Here is an 18,723-nt window from a genome sequence, read left to right as displayed (position 1 = left end):
GGCCGGCACATGAGACTACATCCTTAAATCAACCGGACATTAAAATTGATAATCGTTGAGTTGTTCATAAAATGGGTTAGCTATACAAAATAAAGTAGTGCTACGCTTAGGCAGTTCGCCGGGTCAGCCTTGAAAAAAAAAATACTACAAACACTAAAATACTATTACGGACCCTAAAACGAAACAGTACCTTGTATAGGTACACAGGGCATCTTGTATATATATAAATTTAGAAAAATTCAGGAATTATTCTTTGAATTAAATTATAATAACTGCGAAAAATTAAAAGAATTTGTAAATACAATAAAGACCTTATTACAAAACATTGACAACCGGTTTCAGGATCTTAATTCTTTAGCTCCCCTTTTAGACTTACATAATTTTCCACTTTCCTGTGATATTAGTAATTTAGATAGCAAACTTCACGAAGAGATTAATAATTTAAGAAATGATTTTGGAATTCCGTTAGAAACGGGGAAAATGTTTTGGTTTCACATTCCAGAAAGTAAATATCCCAAGCTGAAGAGTGAAATTTTTAAAATTTACTCTATGTTTGGTACTACTTATAATTGTGAAGTAGCATTTTCTAGCATGAAAAATATTTTATGTAAGAAACGTAATAAAATCTCCGATACTCATTTAGCAGATTTATTGCGTATTAAAGAATTTAATGGCAAAATTAATTTAGACGATCATTTGGATGTTGTCAAAGACGAATTATTTTTGCAGAGGGTATTATAATTTTGGTCAAAATTGTGCAACGCAGTGAAGGAGACATCTTCGTCCCTATAAAGTTTATATATTTTTGATCAGGATCACCTCCTGAGTTTATAAAAGCATGTCCGTCTGTCTGTTTCTACGCAAACTAGTCTCTCAGTTTAAAAGCTATCGTCTTGAAACTTTGCACACACCCTTCTTTTCTTTGCAAGCAGTATATAAGTCGGAACGGCCCGGATCGGCCGACTATATCCTATAGCTGCCATATAACTGATTGATCGGAAATGGTATAACTTTGGTGTTTTTAGTTAAAGAGTTCAAGTTTTACACGAGAGCTCTTTTGGCAAAATATTGCGACTTGTCAAATTTCATAAGGATCGGCCGACTATATCCTATAGCTGCCATATAACTGAACGATCGGAAATGACCCAACTTTCGTGTTTTTGAAGATAAAAAGCAGAAACTTAGTACAGATTCTATTTTTCCTAACATTCAACCTACCAAATTTCATAAGGATCGGTCGACTATATCCTATAGCTGCCATATAACTGAACGATCGGAAATCGTATTTGGTAGGAATACCAACTTATGTATTTTTGAAGATAGAATATTGGGACTTTTTTAGATTTTTATTGTAATTAATTTGTTATATTATGATATTCTCTATGAGTTGTTAATGACTTGCCCTCTAGATAAGAAGAACTCTCTAGTTCTTATCTGCATATGTACATAAGAACTAGAGCTAATGATGTTAAGCTTTGTCTTCAATTCAAATCCATGGATCAAAATGCAAGCTTATGTCTTCTTATCGTTCTTGCCCTCTGCAGGCTACATATACTCTTTATGGGATTGCCTTAAAGAAATTAACTCAGGTTAATGATCTCAGCGTCCTATTAGAAACTAAACTTAAAATTGCCGACCATATTTCCTCCATGGTTAATAAGGCTAAGAAAAATTTGTAATAGAAGTACGAAAATTTCATTCCTCTATTCCTTAGCCATTGTAGTTCGACATATGCACAGCACGACCCTTTTAGGGTCTTATGCTCAAACTACAATGGTCTCTACTCTATAACATCTCTTTTCTGTCCTTCAAATTTTAAATATAGAATTTTAAATTTCCGTACGAACTCCTCCTAATGCACGAATTCTGGGTTCTTTGCGCTATTCACCAACTGAATAGATTGATTTTATTTATTAGTTGCCAGAATATATTTATTTTTTTTATTATAGGTTTGCTTTTATTTATTGAATCTGTTCTTATTTTTGAGACTAACAATAAGTTGACGAATCTTAACATTAAAATTGAACTAACAGTATACTAAGACTGCATGTTGAGGCTGGAGCTCATATGATAGAGTCGGCAAAGTAAACGCAGTGGTGGCAGAATTTGGTTGGAAGACATTTTTAAGGTGTTTGCGTCGCTGCGCGCTCGAGCTGCAGAGACGAGTACAGACTCCAGTAAATTAAAAAACTGTCTACGTTGGCTTCGTCGCTGAGGAGAGGACTTAGCTCAATGAGTGAGCTTATATACTTCCTGTACTTAACCCAATTGGTTTTATGTGAGGTCAGTTTTTATGATTGGTGAAATGTTCCTGGGTGTCGGAGTAGAGTAAAACGGACAGGCGAGTAATCAGATGAAAGATCCGAAAGGCATTCGGCGCTTATCAGATTTTTAGGGAAGTTTTTGGTAATCGCAAAGTCTATTAAATCGGGAAGTTTCTTTGTGTCTGCCGGCCAGTATGTTGGGGTGCCAGAAGCAACGTAGTCTAGCTTGTCCTTAGCTTTCATAATTCCATTACAGAGCTGCTTTCTTTTGGGGTCACGAGACGAGATCCCCAGTGTGTGTGCTTGGCATTGTAGTCTCCTGCTGCTATGAAGTGGTCTCCGAGTGAGTTGAAAAACTGCATAAACTCATCTTCGGCTATGGTGAAGCATTGGGGGCATTATAAGGCGGCTAGAGCTAATTGCTTGCCAGTGTTTTGGTGTATATTTATGGATGTGGCTTGTAGATAGTTTTTAGAAAATTCCTTATGATAATGGTGCTTAATAAGGTTTCTGGTTAAAATTCCAGTCCCGCCGTGTGCTTTACCATCTGGTTGATTTGTTTCATAGAATGAATATCCTCGTAGTTGGAAATTGTATCCGTTTGTAAGATGTATTTCTGAAAGCAGCATTACGTCGATTTGATTGTCTAGTAGGAATTGCGCTTACTCGAGTTTATGCTGCGAAACGCCGTTAGCGATCCACGTAGATATTCGTAGGGAAGTCATTATTTGGATTGTTGTGAAACCAGCATTTGTATTAGTAGATTTTGGTTTCGCATTAGATCTTGCATAGCTGTACGCATAAACGACATAAACTCCGTAAGGCTTTGTTGTAGACTGCATATCATAGCTTCAAAGTTACTTTTTGGCTAGTTAGCAAAGCAAAGCATTAAAAGCAAAGTTAAATTAAAAAATTACCCATCATGCTATGAGTCAAATAATTATTTTTTTTTGTAAATGTTGCTTTTATTTCTTTAATCTTCTTTTGCGAGACTAACAAGAGGTGTATCAAATCTTATATTTTTAACTTAACTAACATTCATATAGTAAATATACAAAGGCCCTAAAAATTGATTGCTGGGTTGGGAGAATTTCTAACAATTTGTACTTATAGCACTTATTTGTACTTATACTTATAGCAGGTGGTGTCCGTACAAAGCTTTTGTAATGAAAGTTCAACTTTGGGAAGAGTTTTAAAAAATGCTTAGATATGTTCAGTGAGTGTCTATTTCCATGCTGTAGAGCCATTAATTCCTAATTCTGAATTCATTTTTTATCTAGACCACGCACACATGTTTAAAATTTGAGTGTATGCTTAGCAAAGAAAAAAACTGAGAGCAAAGCATTCACTGAGCGAAAAAAACGTGGTTTTTATTTCATTTTCGTTAAATCAAAAGTTGGAATGGTCACTAAAATAGTGTATTTTGTTATAAAGAAAGCTTTGCTAGCAAGAGTTCTAAAAAATGAAAAGCTACGCTTTTCTATATTTTCTATGGAGAAAACTTTTTCCAACCCAATTTATAAGAAAATTTTTCTGTGGAAAAATTTTGATTATTAATTTGGGCTGTCAAATGAATCAAAATGAGAGCAAATGAGAGAGCTTCTAAAAAAATTTGATAGTGGTCACACTGTCAGTGTGCCGGAAGCTCTGCGGCAGAATTTCCTACCCTATACACGCGTGCTATGTAAAATGAGAGTTTGCCCACCACTGATATAGACTCAAACGCGCTTTTTGCGAAATTTCATTTTTGGAGTCCTTGTTTGCAAGTTATTAATTAATGCCAAAAATATAGCAAATTCCCTGCGATTTCCCGCAATTAAAAAGTACGATCACGCCATTTTTTTACAAATTGTATAAAACTACCATTATTGTCATAACCAGAAAATATTTTTTTTAATTTTTCACATAGAACAAAATTGATGAAAAGAGGCGGAATCAAGCCCATTTTTTCAAAACATCTTTGTTTCTTTGTTATTAACTTCATTTAAAAAGGGAATTTTAAAAAGGTTGATTTGTTTTGAAATTATTTATTAATGTTAAAAAACCGGGCAAATTTCCCACTGTGCCATAGTGTGCATAAAATGAAATAGCCGCCAAGCACCGAGTCTGCACTTCTTCTAAGCTCAGCGTGCCGCTCAGACTACCGCCATTCTCTTTTATTCGACATGGGAGGCAGCAAGCCTAATTCCATATTCATCCAAATAGCTTCGTCTTTGGTAACGGTGACATCAGCAGCCAGTTCTACTTCCTTGCGATGAGGTCAGGCTCCGCCAGGATCGGCCACAGAGCACCAGAGTTAGGTGTGAAGGTAGAAGATCATGATGCGGATAGCTGAGATGACTAATGCGCAATGATTGCCGGTAGGTCCACTTTAGATAAGTTAACCTAGATACATGCTGGCTGGTGAATGAAAAGGCTGACCGCAATCCGAATTAGGCTAAGGTAAGGGTAGGAGCCAGTTGGGTGATTGCATCGGCAAGACTCGGTGCCGAAGTTGGCGGCAACGAACGGAAAGATTCGAACTGAAAGAATGTACTCGGGAAAGGTCCTGAAATATATGTAATAAATATGATTTTCAAATTTAAATTAACGTTAATTTAAGTTTACCTATCGATATCATACACCTTGATTAGATGCTAATTAATGTTACCTAAGCTCATCAATCAGCTGATGATCAGCTGTGAACTGTGATATATACAATTTTGGCGCCCTTTTGCTTATTGGTTGCATAATTAAATAAAAAGAGCAATTTACGTTTATTCTAGTGCAAGTTTCGTTCTTAACAACTATAAAGGTATGTGCAACACAGAAAATCTGTGCCTGTGACTTGTCAATAAATGTTTTACTTATAAATTGTAGTGGATATTAAGTGTATTAATTATGCGCGGAATAGAGCGCACACCAGACACCACACCAGCGAATGTCACACCAGCGAAGAATGTCAGAGTCGAAGCGCGCACTTTTCTAAGTATGGCGCGGCAAAGCGATCCCCACTAAAAACTTCTTCGTAATGGAAAGCTTTGCATTAGGAGAAGCTTGTAACAAATATAATTGTAACGAAAAGGAGCTTTTCGAAACTGGGAATAAGCTGCGCAATTTCAATAGTAGGCCTGTCTAGAAGTGGAAGAAATGCGATAAAAATAAGGCATCTTTTGAAAAAGTAATAAAGAATGGCTATGGTGTTGATGGAATGATCATCATTTAGAAATGTTGAACAAAATGAGAATTATTTTTTTTTTTTTTTTTTTAAGCTTAGTTTGTTTTTATTGGATCACTCGTTATGAGTCTAACAATAAGGTTGCAAATCTTAAAATAATACAACATCTAACAGTTTGTTTTGAACTGAATAGAGACTACGTGGTCCTAATAATTAGCGCTGGATTGGGAGGTCGTTGCGGCGAAGACGAGAACTGCTGGACACTCGCGTGAGGGCTCTCGCGAGATGATTTGGATGTACTGATAGCCTGTTGTAGTACTTTGTTTTAATTTGTGCTATCTCTTCTCTGACGAGTGGTATGTGAAGGTTCCTGTGAATGTTTTTATTCCGAACGTACCACGGGGCCCCGGTGATGGTTCTGAGAATTTTTGATTAAGTTCGTTGCATTATATCCACACTGCTGTTACTGGCATTCCCCACAACTGGGAGCCGTACATCCACATTGGTTTCAAGACGGTGTCATATAGGAGTACCTTGTAGTCCAAGCTAAGGGGCGAGCGGCTATTGATAAGCCAGTGGAGGCTATTGGCTTTCAGCTTTAAATGCGTTCTTTTGGCTTCAATGTGGCTGCGCCAGGTAAGCCGTCTACCGAGGTGTACGCCAAGATATGTTACTACATTTGCTATCGGAACCACTGTGTTGTTAAGAATAAGTGGATGGCAGTCTTGCCTGTTAAGAGTGAACGTCACGTGTTTGCATTTTGTTCGTTAACTTTGATTCGCCAGTCGGATAGCCATTTCTCCACTGCCACCAGGTGTATAGCAAGTTGCGCCGTTGCTTGTTTGGGGCATCACGCGCGGCTTAGGATCGCTGTGTCATCAGCAAAAGTGGATGTGGTTAGATTTCTGCTCGTTGGGATGTCCGCAGTGTAGATAAGGTAGAGTGTTGGACCAAGCACGCTGCCTTGAAGAACTCCGGCTCTAATGATGTAGTCATCGGACATGGATGAATTACATCTTACTGAGAATTTCCTGTTGTATAGGTGTGACTTCAGAAGTTTGTGAGTGTTGGTTGGGAGCATTTCTATAATTTTGTGCATTAGACCTTCTAACCATACTCTGTCGAAAGCTTGTGATACGTTCAGAAATATCGCAGTGCAGAACTCCCTTTGTTCAAATGTATTTCGGATTTCTGAGGTTATGCGGTTGACTTGCTCAATGGTTCCGTGTTTTTCTCGAAAACCGAATTGATGAATCGGGATTTTGTTGTGTGTTCTGAGATATGGGGAGTATGGGGTGTGCCAAGAAGCATTTTTCAAAGAGTTTTGATAGACACGTTAGTAAACTAATTGGTCTATATGATGAAGCGATTGTGCGGTCTTTGCCAGGTTTTGGTATCATTATTGTTTGGTCATAGAGCTTTTTCAATGCCGTAAACAAAAAGACGAATTTATATTTAATTTAAAACGTTACAAATGTTTATTCCTGCATGCAGATGAAGCCGGATGATCCGCAGATAGACCAGCTTACGGTCCATGCAGGGACTCAAGTAAAGCTCTCGAAAGTGGAGAGGGCGGCCCAGGGACTCAAGTAAAGCTCTCGAAAGTGGAGAGGGCGGCCCGACCTAGACATTGCCGAGCTAGAACTCTCTATAGAAAGCTTGTTGAGTCGAGCGGCCGAGAGAGAGTCGGCTTGCGATCAGATCCCGTTTGATGATGTGTTGGGGTGAAATACATTTTGAAGATGCTCTGCAAATCTGACGGCTCTATCTTCGTCGCTTCGAGCCCAGTTGCCTGTGGATGTCCTTATTGGCATTGCAGATTCGATTGGTGCGCAGAGAGATGAGTGTGCTCTCCAAAGTGGGAACTTGGAGCTCATTGGGGATAACTGTTCTATGTAATGTTTTTGGGACCTTTCTTCTTCATGACGAAGTGCAGCTGAGAGCCTCTCTGTAGCGTCTTTTAACCTTTGTTTTGCGGATGGTGATCTGTTGGATTGCCATTCTCGCCGTGAGCGTCGCTTTGCTAGAACGAGCTGCTCTATTTCAGCGTTCGTGTATCTATTATTGTACGATGTTTTTCGCGTTTGTGGAGTTAATACGCGAGCTGCTGCGACCAAGACGGATTCAAGAGTGTTTGTGGATAAGTTGATATCAGCTTCGTCATTCAAACGTGGATTCAACTCAATGTGCGAACTTTTGTATTTTTGTACTTAAGCCAATTGGTTTTATTCGTTGTAAGTCTGAATGGTTTATCTACCGCAACTGGATGTAGATTTAGATGAAGAAGTACAGGCGAGTGATCAGACGATAGATCTGGTAAGGAGTTGGCACTTATCAGGTTGCGAGGAATGTTGTTCGTGACTGCAAAATCTATCGAGTCTGCCACTTTTCTAGGATCTGTTGGCCAATATGTAGGTGTCCCAGGTGACACACAGTCTAGCTTGTTGCTTGCTTTTATTATTGCATTTTACAACTGCCTTCCCTCAGGAGTGTACAAGTCGAGATCCCCAGTGCGTGTGCTTGGCATTGAAGTCTCCTGCTGCTATAAATTGTTCGCTCAGAGAGTTAAAATATTCCATGAATTGGGATTCTGATATTGTAAACCGAGGACGACAGTATTTGTGAGATGAGTTTCTGCGAGTAGCAATACATCGATATGGTAATTAGTAAGGAACTAAGTTAACTCGAGTTTGCGCTGTGAGACGCCGTTGGCGTTCCACAGTGCTATACGGAGTGAAGCCATTGATTATTTAGTCTGTTTTTGAGCAACAAGCACCTCAATCAAAACGTTCTGGTTTCGCATAAGATCTTGCATAGTTGTCTGCATGAATGACATGAATTCCATCATACTTTGTTGAAGGTTACATATCATTGTATCAAGTTTGTTCGTAGATGGTTCTTTTGGTTGATGAGGGGAAACTGATGATCTTGGATCGGTGGGAGCGGTACTTTTAAGACCCAATTTTAGAGCAGTTGCATAGCTTGCGGATTTGTCGGTGACTTCATTATTGGCTAAAGATTTAACAGCTGAAGGGGGAAGACATTACGTGTAGATTTCATAGGTGGTGTATGTGAGTGATCAGTGGTCACTCTTCGGTGTGTACGACTTTTCAGTTCCTTGTAGACTGGACATCCCCTGTAGTTAGCCGTATGGTTGCCTCCACAGTTTCCGCACTTTTGCTGCTGAAATCCTCTTTATTTTTGGGCATTTGTGAGATTCATGAAGGTCTCCACAAGCAACGCATACTGGACGAAGCGTGCAATAAGACCCTGTGTGGCCATATTCCTGACAATTATTACACTGCACCGGTCCATTTCTTTTATGCGGCTCCTCTACCGTAATTCTGCGGTGTAGTAGGAACTGGAGAGTAAAGATTGGATGCACTTCATTTTTGTTCAGAGGCTTGGATTTGGTTTCGGGTTCAAGTTCTACCTTGAAAAGAGGTTGAGGCTTTCTTTCTCTATTCAAAATGTTAATAACATTTTATACATTTAAGGGGACCCACCCCATTCTCGATTTTAAATTTTGACGATTTTCAATGGGCTGGCAAATGAACATAAATTATTTTTTAGGGTTGTAACCGTGCTAACATATATTAAGACGAAAAAAGGAAGAAAACCATTTCACAGAATTTTTGTTTTGTTTTTGTTGTTGTTTTTTGTGATCAAAGAAAAGCCCTTCTTTTCGGCGGCGCATGTGATTTCCGCTCACTGGAACATCTGAATCCAAAAAATCCAACGGGATTAAAAAAAGTACATGTTTGGCTTTGGTATGAACTAGGACTATTAACTTCGCTCAAAAATTAACAAAATGGCGGACCATTGAAATTTTTTTTTGAAAATTTCCATTTTTTCAGCCACAAATCGAGTTGAAAAGTAAGGAAGATCTTCACCGATTCGATTTATCCTAGTTCATACGAGAGCTATATATGTATAGAATAACGTGTTAAAATTTGGAACCGATTGGATTAATAGTTTTGAGTAACCTCATGCGCCAGTCGTAAAAACACTGTTTCGAGAAAAACGCGTTTAAAGTTTTGAGATGGCTCTCGCCGTCGCCTGAGGCTTCCACCATAAATCGGCTATATCTTTAAGAGTTTTTGAAATTTTTACTTGAAATTTTCAGGGAACATTCTTGAATAGTTACAAGTTTGAATTAAATTTAAAAAAAAATCGATTTTTAAAACCGAGAATGGGAGGGGTCCCCTTAAACCTTTCTTTGTTAATGGAATTATGTGGAAATTGTCTGGTCCTATTAGATTCAGTATCGAGTTTACGAGAGCATTCGAACTTTTCTCTCGGATGTAAATCGGCGGCGGCTTAGGCTTTTTGTTGTCCCCTACGATGACTTCAGGAGGTGTATCATTGGATTTATCTGCCAAAATAGCAAATCTGTTTGCATCTATGGGCTTCTCTATTGTAGATTGTTTTGAGGTGCCTCGAGTTATTTTAGCAGTGTTACCAAGTCTAGAGTTCTGCGGGTTAAGCTTTCGATTTATTTGTATGTAGCGATCCATACCAGTCTGTACGGCCGAACGTTGTTTTGAAGGGGGCACGCTGGTGTAAGGTGCTGCATTATTTGCTTCCACAGCAGTTTCCGATATTACGGCAGATGTTATTGCGCGAGCAGTCGTTGCCGTTGCAGTTGCTAATGACGTCACTTTACTGGTGACCGTGGCTATGCAGGCAGGCATGAGGGAAGGGTATGGGGTTTTATCCAACGAGAGCGCAGGAGAGCAAGAACGTGCCCTGCCTTGCGATGTTGGATAGAGTTCATGACTCGGGGGTGGCGGTAGTGATCGCGCTTGGTTATTTTTGTTGGGTTTGCGGTCGCGTTGTCTTGCGTTGACACAAATGAGTGGTATGCGTTGTTACGTAGCAAAGAGAGTCGACGCTCGTCTTGCTGACGTTGGAGCACCGTATGAGTGTCGAATTCACTCATAGCTTACTGTTTTTGATTTTCTTATTTTTATTTACACAAAAGTACGAAGTTCATCGCACTAAGCGTCTTTTCGCCCACTTTTCGCACGATAAGAAGACAAAAGAAAGCACGTCTGCACTCGCCGACGTTCGCGAGCGAAATGAGAAGCGAGAAAGTTATTTCAGAGTGTTGCAGAAAAACTCAAATCAACAAACTATAAGGCATTTTGGAGAAAGTCTCGACGAATGCATTGTTGTTGGCTGCAAGTAGCAGCTTGTATAAGGACGGAAGGCGCAATTCATCAAGAATTTTCAGACGAAAAAGCGCTGGCGGTATCTATAGATGTTGGACATAACAAGTACAAAAGGAAGTACAAAAGAGCAGCAAAAGGCCAAAACGCCAATATTTATCCGTGCTACGACAAATTGCTCTCCGCGAAAAAAATGCTATCCAAGCGGCATCACAGTCACGGACTATTATGCTGAAGTGCCTCTACAAAGTTTGGTGGACCATACTATAAAACGGATCATGGATGCAAGCCCTCAAACTTATCAAATTGAGAATAACAATATAATTAATTTAACAGCGGTTTACAAATGGGGTTGTGTTGGAAGCAGCGGGCATTTAACTTATAGACAAGAGTTAAATGTTTGCGATGGTCCTATGGAAAAACAATCGACCTTCTTCCTCGCGGTAAAGTCGTCCAATCGCCGGTACTAGAAATACTAACAATGGAAACACTGCACGAAGATTTTTCAGCAACCAAATTAAAATGCGCGCATAACAGGAGTACACCAAATGTTAATATTTCGATTTAGCGTTGTCCTGCGAGCATTGGCCTGTGGACATTACTTAAACACGGATGCATTCGGATCGTACGCTATGGAAAGTGCAGAAATTTTTGTAACGAAATACCCTTACTTTTCCTTACCTTACCTAAATACCCTTCCCGTTCACACAACTCTACTCCATGGAGCAGAAATCACACACCAGCCTCTTTCTTCCAATGCGTATCATGTTAGAGGAAGCGCTTGAAGCAAGAAATAAAGATTATCGAAACATACGAGAGAATAATATAACAACATACAACCAATACATACAACCAACACTTTGTTGTTGGAGTGCCGAAAACTTTTCACTGCAAGAAATTCATTCTCTTTTTGTTTCCGCCAAAATGGTTGACCTAAAGCAATAAATTTATTCTTCGCAGAACATTTTTTAAGTAAGAAGCTCCGCATTATTTGTCATAGTATAATAATAAGTTGTTGTACAAAATATAGGGTCTTGTTTTAGTTGCTATAATAAAATGTATTTTTATTATATTGATTTTTTAAACTCTTTTAATTTTTCAGTGTACCCAAATGGATGGGAAATCCCATGAATCCCAAAACTCTAGAATCTATAAAACTCTTTCCAAAGGCGTAGAGGGTCAAGCGAACAGGTGCAGAAAGATTGAGACGGATGAAAGAGCTTAGCAGTCAAATGCATTTAAATATAGGAGCACACCATTGACGAAAAATAAGAAAGGGACAGCTTATACATAGACAAGCATAGACAAAGAACACTGGGACACTGGAAAGGGGACACTGCTATAACGATCCGGACAGCTACAACTGCATGGAAAAGAGATGAGCAAGCAGACCAGAGATCGGCACAATGGACCTAAACCGCTGCCGCTATAACTAAATATATCCAATAATACAACAGCTTAGAAGGCTTTTTCGCTTCGCTTTTGGTCTCCGCTTCTATTTGTTCGATTTCGTTTGGCCGGATGACGGTGTAGTTGGCAAATGGAAAGTTTCTAATTGAATTAGTGGCAAGGCAAATAAATTCGAGGCACCGTTTAGCCGGAAGCCAATTTGGAGATGAGTAGCGAATGTTTCAGCTATTTCTTCGTCACTGCAACCCCAGCATCTCGAGGAGTTTCTTATTGGGAAGGTCGTTGCGATTGTAGCGCTTAAATTGTAGTGGGCCGTGTAGACCCATATAGGATAGATGAAAGATTCTGAATGTACCGCAGCTGTGAAATTTCTGCCTGTTGCTAAAGAGTCTGGTCGAATGATCGAGTAACGAGACGTTGCTTCGAGGCTGGTAATCTGCTGGTATGGCAATCACGACGCCAGTGTCAGTATTTGTTGGCTCTACTTCCATTCCTTGCGGAGTAGAGACTTGAGCTGCCGCAACGAGTACTTCTTCCAGGGCGCTCCAAGAAGTTACATTCTTCTTGCATTTAAGCCAGTTTGTTTTGGCGATGTCAAGCAGAAGAGTGTTCGGTTATTTGGGGCTTTGCAGAAGCGTTTCTAACATAGGATAGTGGTCTGAACATAATTCTTAGACCACTTTAGCACTTTTAGATTGCGAGATATGTTTGTTGTCACCACAAGATCAATAAGGTCTGGTAACTTTCGTGGGTCGGTTATTTCTGGGCTTTGAATAAGGCTGTAAAGCACAGACGAAAAGTCTGAAGATAATTCCGAGACCTCTAACACTTATTAGCTTGCGAGATATGTTTTTTGTCGCCACAAGATCAATAAGGTCTGGGAGCTTTCGTGGGTCGGCTGGCCAATATGTAGGGCTTTCAGGAGAAACACAGTACAGTTTATTTGTAAAACTTTTATTATTACATTATACATTTGCCTTCTTGTGGGCGGCACGAGCTGCCAGCTTCAGTGCGTTTTCTCTGCTATTATTCTCCTGTGGCTATAAAAACATCCTCAAGTGATTGTAAGATCCTCCGAGGTTGTAAAGGTAGTAAGAAAGGCAGTGAACGCCTATAAAAAGAGACAGGCAGTAAATGGTGGCGAATAAAAAGGCTTCCGTTCCTTTATTGAATTTATATCGAAGTGGCCTGCAAAAAGTTTGTTGCAAACCTTTTGTTAAAATTGTGTTTAAAGCAATAAGTCCATTAGGCTGCTAGGCTGTTATTGTTATAAGCCTGTTAGGCTTAATGTAGCTCTAGGAAAAACATAGCATAGGAAAAACCGTCAGTGATGTTATGACCAGATGAGGACCCTGCAGCTTTGGCGAAGAAGACGTCTGGCATTGTTTTTGGTGCCGTGAACTTTAACTACAAGTAGTTTAACTACAGTCTCTATAGTTCGCCGTACGGTTCTCCTTTCCACATTTATTCACGGTAGTAACTTCTTTGTTTGAAGTGCAGTGAGTGAGATTGTGGACATCAAAGGACTCGAGCTTGACCTTGAAGAAAAGTTGTGTGCTTTGTTAAAAGTTGTAATAACATTCTTGGCCGTTTAACCTTTTTCCTTGAGAGGGGTTTCTATTTCCGTGGAGGTTATGTCGGAATCCAATTCCGTTAAATCCATTTGTAGGCCCTTGCTGGTTTTAAGTTGGTATGTGTAGTAGTTTTTCTTAGCCTTTTCCAAATATTTGGAAACGGTTTGGTAGTACTCTTTAGTCTTTGTTTGTAACTTTGCTTCATGGATATTTTCCCCGTCCCCTGCATTTGGTTTGGCGTGAACCGAATATCCATCTGCATCTTTGGGCATAAGTATCTAGCCGGCTTACCTTCCCCTTTTTCAATTAATGACTTCCGGAAAAGTGCGTCTGCGACTCTACTTATCCGGTAAAAGAGTCGTAGCAGTTCAAAATCCCATCTCGCTTTCTCCCGACCTGGCGCTCGTTGTTGTTTATCAATTTAAGTGCCATGTGCTTTGGGATCAAGTGAAACACCCAGGTAGATCCTCATCAGCCTAATCGCTCATTTTATGGCAAGGCACGTCTCAGTTGCCAAGTAAATATTTTCTTCGCTCAGGATCGAAGGACGACTCTCTTTACAAAATCTGGGTCTACAAGTACTAGTCCAAGTTGAGTGTTTTTAAACCCCTTCTGGAGTGTGGCCGTTCATTTCCATTTTGTCTTTGCAATTCATGTTCGGCATCGCGTACCATGATTACATAAAATAATTACCTTTTCTTCTGTCCTCTCTCTTCTCTTTTACTACATTTAAAGTGGAGAAAGGAAATGTCAGCCTCCTGAAACCTTTCTTTTAGTTCTCCATATGCTCCTCACTTGTGGGTATGGTCAGAAACGGTCCTCATGGTACGCTAACACTGGAAGCAGTGTAATCTTCCTGCACGGTAGCGCGGCTTGACACACCCTTTTCCAAAAGCTCTTGTCATAGTAATCCTTTATGGCCTGCTTACGTTTGTAGTTCCCCTTTTAAAACCTCTTATAATATTTTTTTCCCAATATTCCAGCCACAGCTATCACTGGTATTTCTATTGCCTGGTATTGGTCTTGCCGAACTGTCCGAGGATATTTTATACCTAGCACCATAGGATTCTATGCCTTGCATCATCACTAGGTTCGGTCTTTTCTTCTTGTCGCCGAAACTTAGCTTGTCTGGAGACACCACACGTGTTTCCGTGTAGTCCCTACAGCTTCACCAGTCTTCTATACGCTACGCGTTTTTCGGCGATGTCCGAGTTTTCTGCTAACTTCTCAGAGATTTAACTTGTTGTTGCTCTTGTGTCTATCATGGCCCTTATGGCCCATCTAACTGCTTCTACCACCTCGACGACTTCTGCACCGACGACTTCCTCACTGGCCATGCCTCCACACCTGTGGCATGCCTGCGTTGGGTTTTTGACATCCATCCTTTTCTTTTGGTGACCTGTTGCTGCGTCAAACCTTGGTGCGGTTTCTCTTTTGCCACTTGGATGCCCATCTCTTGTGTTGTGGCCCTGAGTGGGCGGCTTGTAGTCTTCCCCAATGGCCTTATTAAAGACCGAAGTTCCACCATGTAAACCTTAAAAGGCTTCTCTTGTCACTACTTCCGCTGACCTGAACCAGGTTCAAAATATCCTTTTGGTAGAAAAAAGTTTCAAAACTCCTCCTGAATTGTTTTTACGTTAGCCACTCCTCATCGTTCATTATGGACCACCTGAACTAGCTCTGGCATCGATTGTATTTTTGTCTAAATCGTGCGTTTTTCGGAACATACCACTGCCTTCTGCCGCGCGGCCCAAACTTCTCCTTTTCTACTTTCGCTTTCCCTCCATCCTCCCGTACCGACCACTGTTATACCTCTCTTGATTGACTCACCTCTTTAACTCCTATGGGATACATATCTATTTATCAATATGGATGAAGTTGCATTAGGTCCCAGTATGCAACTTTAAAAGAATTGAAACCATACATTTATACAATACTTTATTTTATTTCTATAGGAATTACATATTCTATAATACTTATATATGAAATTCTGGCTTAAACGCGTTCTTTAATTTTTCCCAGTAAAGTATTTTGTAATCTGTAAGTAAAAAAAAGATTTTGTTATAATATAATAAATGTAGTAGTTATGTAGTATTTTATATTCAAACGCACCTTTTTTGTCAGGCATTTACTTTTATACCAGGTGTTGGCAGAGCCCTATTTCAGGGGCATAGGAAATATCTCTTCCCGAGCTCTGCCGCACACACACAGTATAAACGTATGAAACGTCATGCTTGCGACCTACTTTCTGCTATTCGTTACTAATAATAATGAATTTAAATCACATGAATGCATGAAGTACCCACCACTAATTTATACCTTTGCTGAAAGATTAATAATTTATGTTAGAAGTAAGCAACTCAGTGAATGATTTTCGCAGAACTGTTAAGAGATGGTGGAGTAACATGGCAACCGCCTCATATGGGTGCCGGACATCGGGACCATGAAGGAAATTTCGCCGACGAAATAGCAAGGGCAGGTACTACTAACCCTCTCCTCCCGAAGAAAGAACAATTAGGCATTGCAACGTGAACGTAACGTAAAGAAACGAAGTTGGCAGGACTGCAGTCAAGCGATGAATGCCATCACGGGACACTGGTTAATTGGAACGCACGCGGCTAGACAACCAGTGCCCCGCTACGATTTCTTCAGGAGCTGCAGGGAGGTGGAGGAAAGAAGACAGTCACACACTTCCTGTGCCACAGGTGAAGTGACTTAACTTCAGCACTTCAGGTGACTTCAGTGACAGGCACTTCCTGTGACTCCAAATCCTGGGTGCAGCTTCATCCGGAAATCTGGATGGGACCGCGAACCGCCTCAGGAAGAGTAGACTTCTTTGGGCACTTAAGTAGATAGGAAGAAGTGGGGTCCTGCAGCTGCAGCAAATTTCACTGAGCTGGACCGATTTGGGCGATATATTTTTGTATATCCGTTACTTATCTCATAATGAGTTAAAAACTGCCTAAGGATATATTAACTTAGGATCCGTCCAAAGCAAGCTCTCCATTATAGTTAGAACTACTTTTTACCAGTAGTTTTTACCTACCTGTAGGTGTAGATTAGCCATTGGAATACTTTGGCATTAAAACATTTTACAAAAACTTGTTTGAACTTACGCTACAACGAAGTTTCAGTTTTGGGGTGGTATTGGGCGAGGCTTTTCACTTAAACTTGATTTGTGCAAATACCATACGACTCACAGTTCCAATTCGGATAGTTTCATCTCCTACATTATTCAAGATCTATGCGTTCGGAATTCGTACCACAGTAAAAATACCACAGTTGGGTCATTTCGGATAGTTCAGTTATATGGCAAATTAGGATATACTCGACCGATCGTTTTACAATTTGTTATAGTGTCAAGCATAGGCAATTTATGAGCGACAAAAAAATGTCTCCTTTAATGCGTTGCACACTTCTGAAAAAATAGAATAGCCTCGCGTAGAAACGGACAGTTTCTCACGCGTAGTCTCTCAGTTTTAAAGCTATCGTCTTGAAACTTTGCACACACCCTTCTTTCCTTTGCACGCAGTATATAAGTCGGAACGGCCGGGATCGGCCGACTATATCCTATAGCTGCCATATAACTGATTGATCGGAAATGGTATAACTTTGGTGTTTTTAAAGTTAGAGAGTTCAAATTTTGAGAGCTATCTTTGGCAAAAATTACTACATGCCAAATCTCATAAGGATCGGCCGACTATATCTTATAGGTGCCATATAACTGAACGATCGGAAATGACCCAACTTTCGTGTTTTTGAAGATAGGATCTTGGGACTTTTTTAGATTTTTATTGTAGTTTATTGGTTTTATTATGATTTAATCATAAGAATCGGCCAACTATATCCGATGTTTGCGATATATGTTTGATTTTAACTGCAATGGTATATCTACTTCGGCTCCGCCCGAAGTTAGCTTTCCTTTCTTGTTATACCCTTGCAGAGGGTATTATAATTTTTCCAAAAGTGTGCAACGCAGTGAAGGAGACATCTCCGACCCTATAAAGTATGTATATTCTTGGTCAGGATCACCTCCTGAGTTGATATGAGCATGTCCGTCTGTCCGTCTGTCTGTCTGTCTGTTTCTACGCGAACTAGTCTCTCAGTTTTAAAGCTATCGACTTGAAACTTTGCACACACCCTTCCTTCTTTTGCACGCAGTATATAAGTCGGAACGACCGGGATCGGTCGACTATATCCTATAGCTGTCATATAACTGAACGATCGGAAATGACCCAACTTTCGTGTTTTTGAAGATAGAAAACTGGAACTTGGTACAGATTCTAGTTTTGGTCACTTCATCCAACCTAAGGATCGGCCAACTATATCCGATGTTTGCGATATGTATCCGGTTTTTACTGCAAGGGTATATCAACTTTGGCTCCGCCCGAAGTTAGCTTTCCTTTCTTGTTTTTATTTTAACATAGTAAGCGTTGAATAGTGCGAGTGAAACGGCTATACAGTACTTTGATTAACCCTTACACGGAGCATGGGTCTAAAAGTTTTTCTTAGTTATGACAAGAGTTGTAGTGTTTATAATTTTATTTTAATAAGTTTAGAGTTTGACTTTATTCTTTGTTTTTGTTTTTGGACAGCCATTCTTTTGTTTAAGTTCTGCGCCTGATATCGACTTCCACTGTGAAGCACTGAAATGCGTATCGCAAATTTGAGAGCTCTCAATAAAGGTACAGCCCAAAGACTGCTCCCCCAAAGCTCTTTTTCAATACACTTTGGAACATGCACAAAATTATATAATTGTATCATGGTTGAGCTTCCTATCCTTTTCCGTAGCCGGCAAATTTCCCAGTTTTAATAAAATAATCACAGCGTTCAATTAAATTCCTTAATTGAATTTTATTTCCGCAGCTTCTCACGCTTTAGCGTCCAAATGCATTGTAAAGGGGATAGCACGCCTAGGCGAGACAAGGTCAAACGCACATGAGCATAGCTCAAAGAGACACTGCATACTGCTCTTCCGGACGGTACAGATAAAACTACATCGATAAGAGACGAGCCGACCAGAGACCCGCAATATATAAAATAAAACAACAGACTAATAAGATGAATAAAGTGATTAAAATACACTTTTTCTGCGCCCATGCAAAGCAAAAAAATATTTCAGATATTTTGATGAATGAATAAGCTAG

The 18,723-nt window shown here is 39.9% G+C and overlaps 1 long non-coding RNA gene across 1 annotated transcript; it reads left to right on the top strand.

Annotated features, from left to right (window-relative positions):
• Window positions 1-4,308: 4,308 nt before the first annotated feature.
• LOC138926844 (uncharacterized) lies at window positions 4,309-5,403 on the top strand. Its single transcript, XR_011443508.1, has 3 exons — window positions 4,309-4,823; window positions 4,898-5,058; window positions 5,124-5,403. It is a non-coding gene; the product is annotated as an uncharacterized lncRNA (long non-coding RNA).
• Window positions 5,404-18,723: the final 13,320 nt, after the last annotated feature.

The sequence above is a fragment of the Drosophila bipectinata genome, chromosome 4 (genome assembly GCF_030179905.1).
Source record: "Drosophila bipectinata strain 14024-0381.07 chromosome 4, DbipHiC1v2, whole genome shotgun sequence".
Classification (NCBI taxonomy): domain Eukaryota; kingdom Metazoa; phylum Arthropoda; class Insecta; order Diptera; family Drosophilidae; genus Drosophila; species Drosophila bipectinata.
The sequence above is the reverse complement of the archived record's forward strand: the minus strand, read 5'-3'. Positions and strand labels throughout refer to the sequence as shown.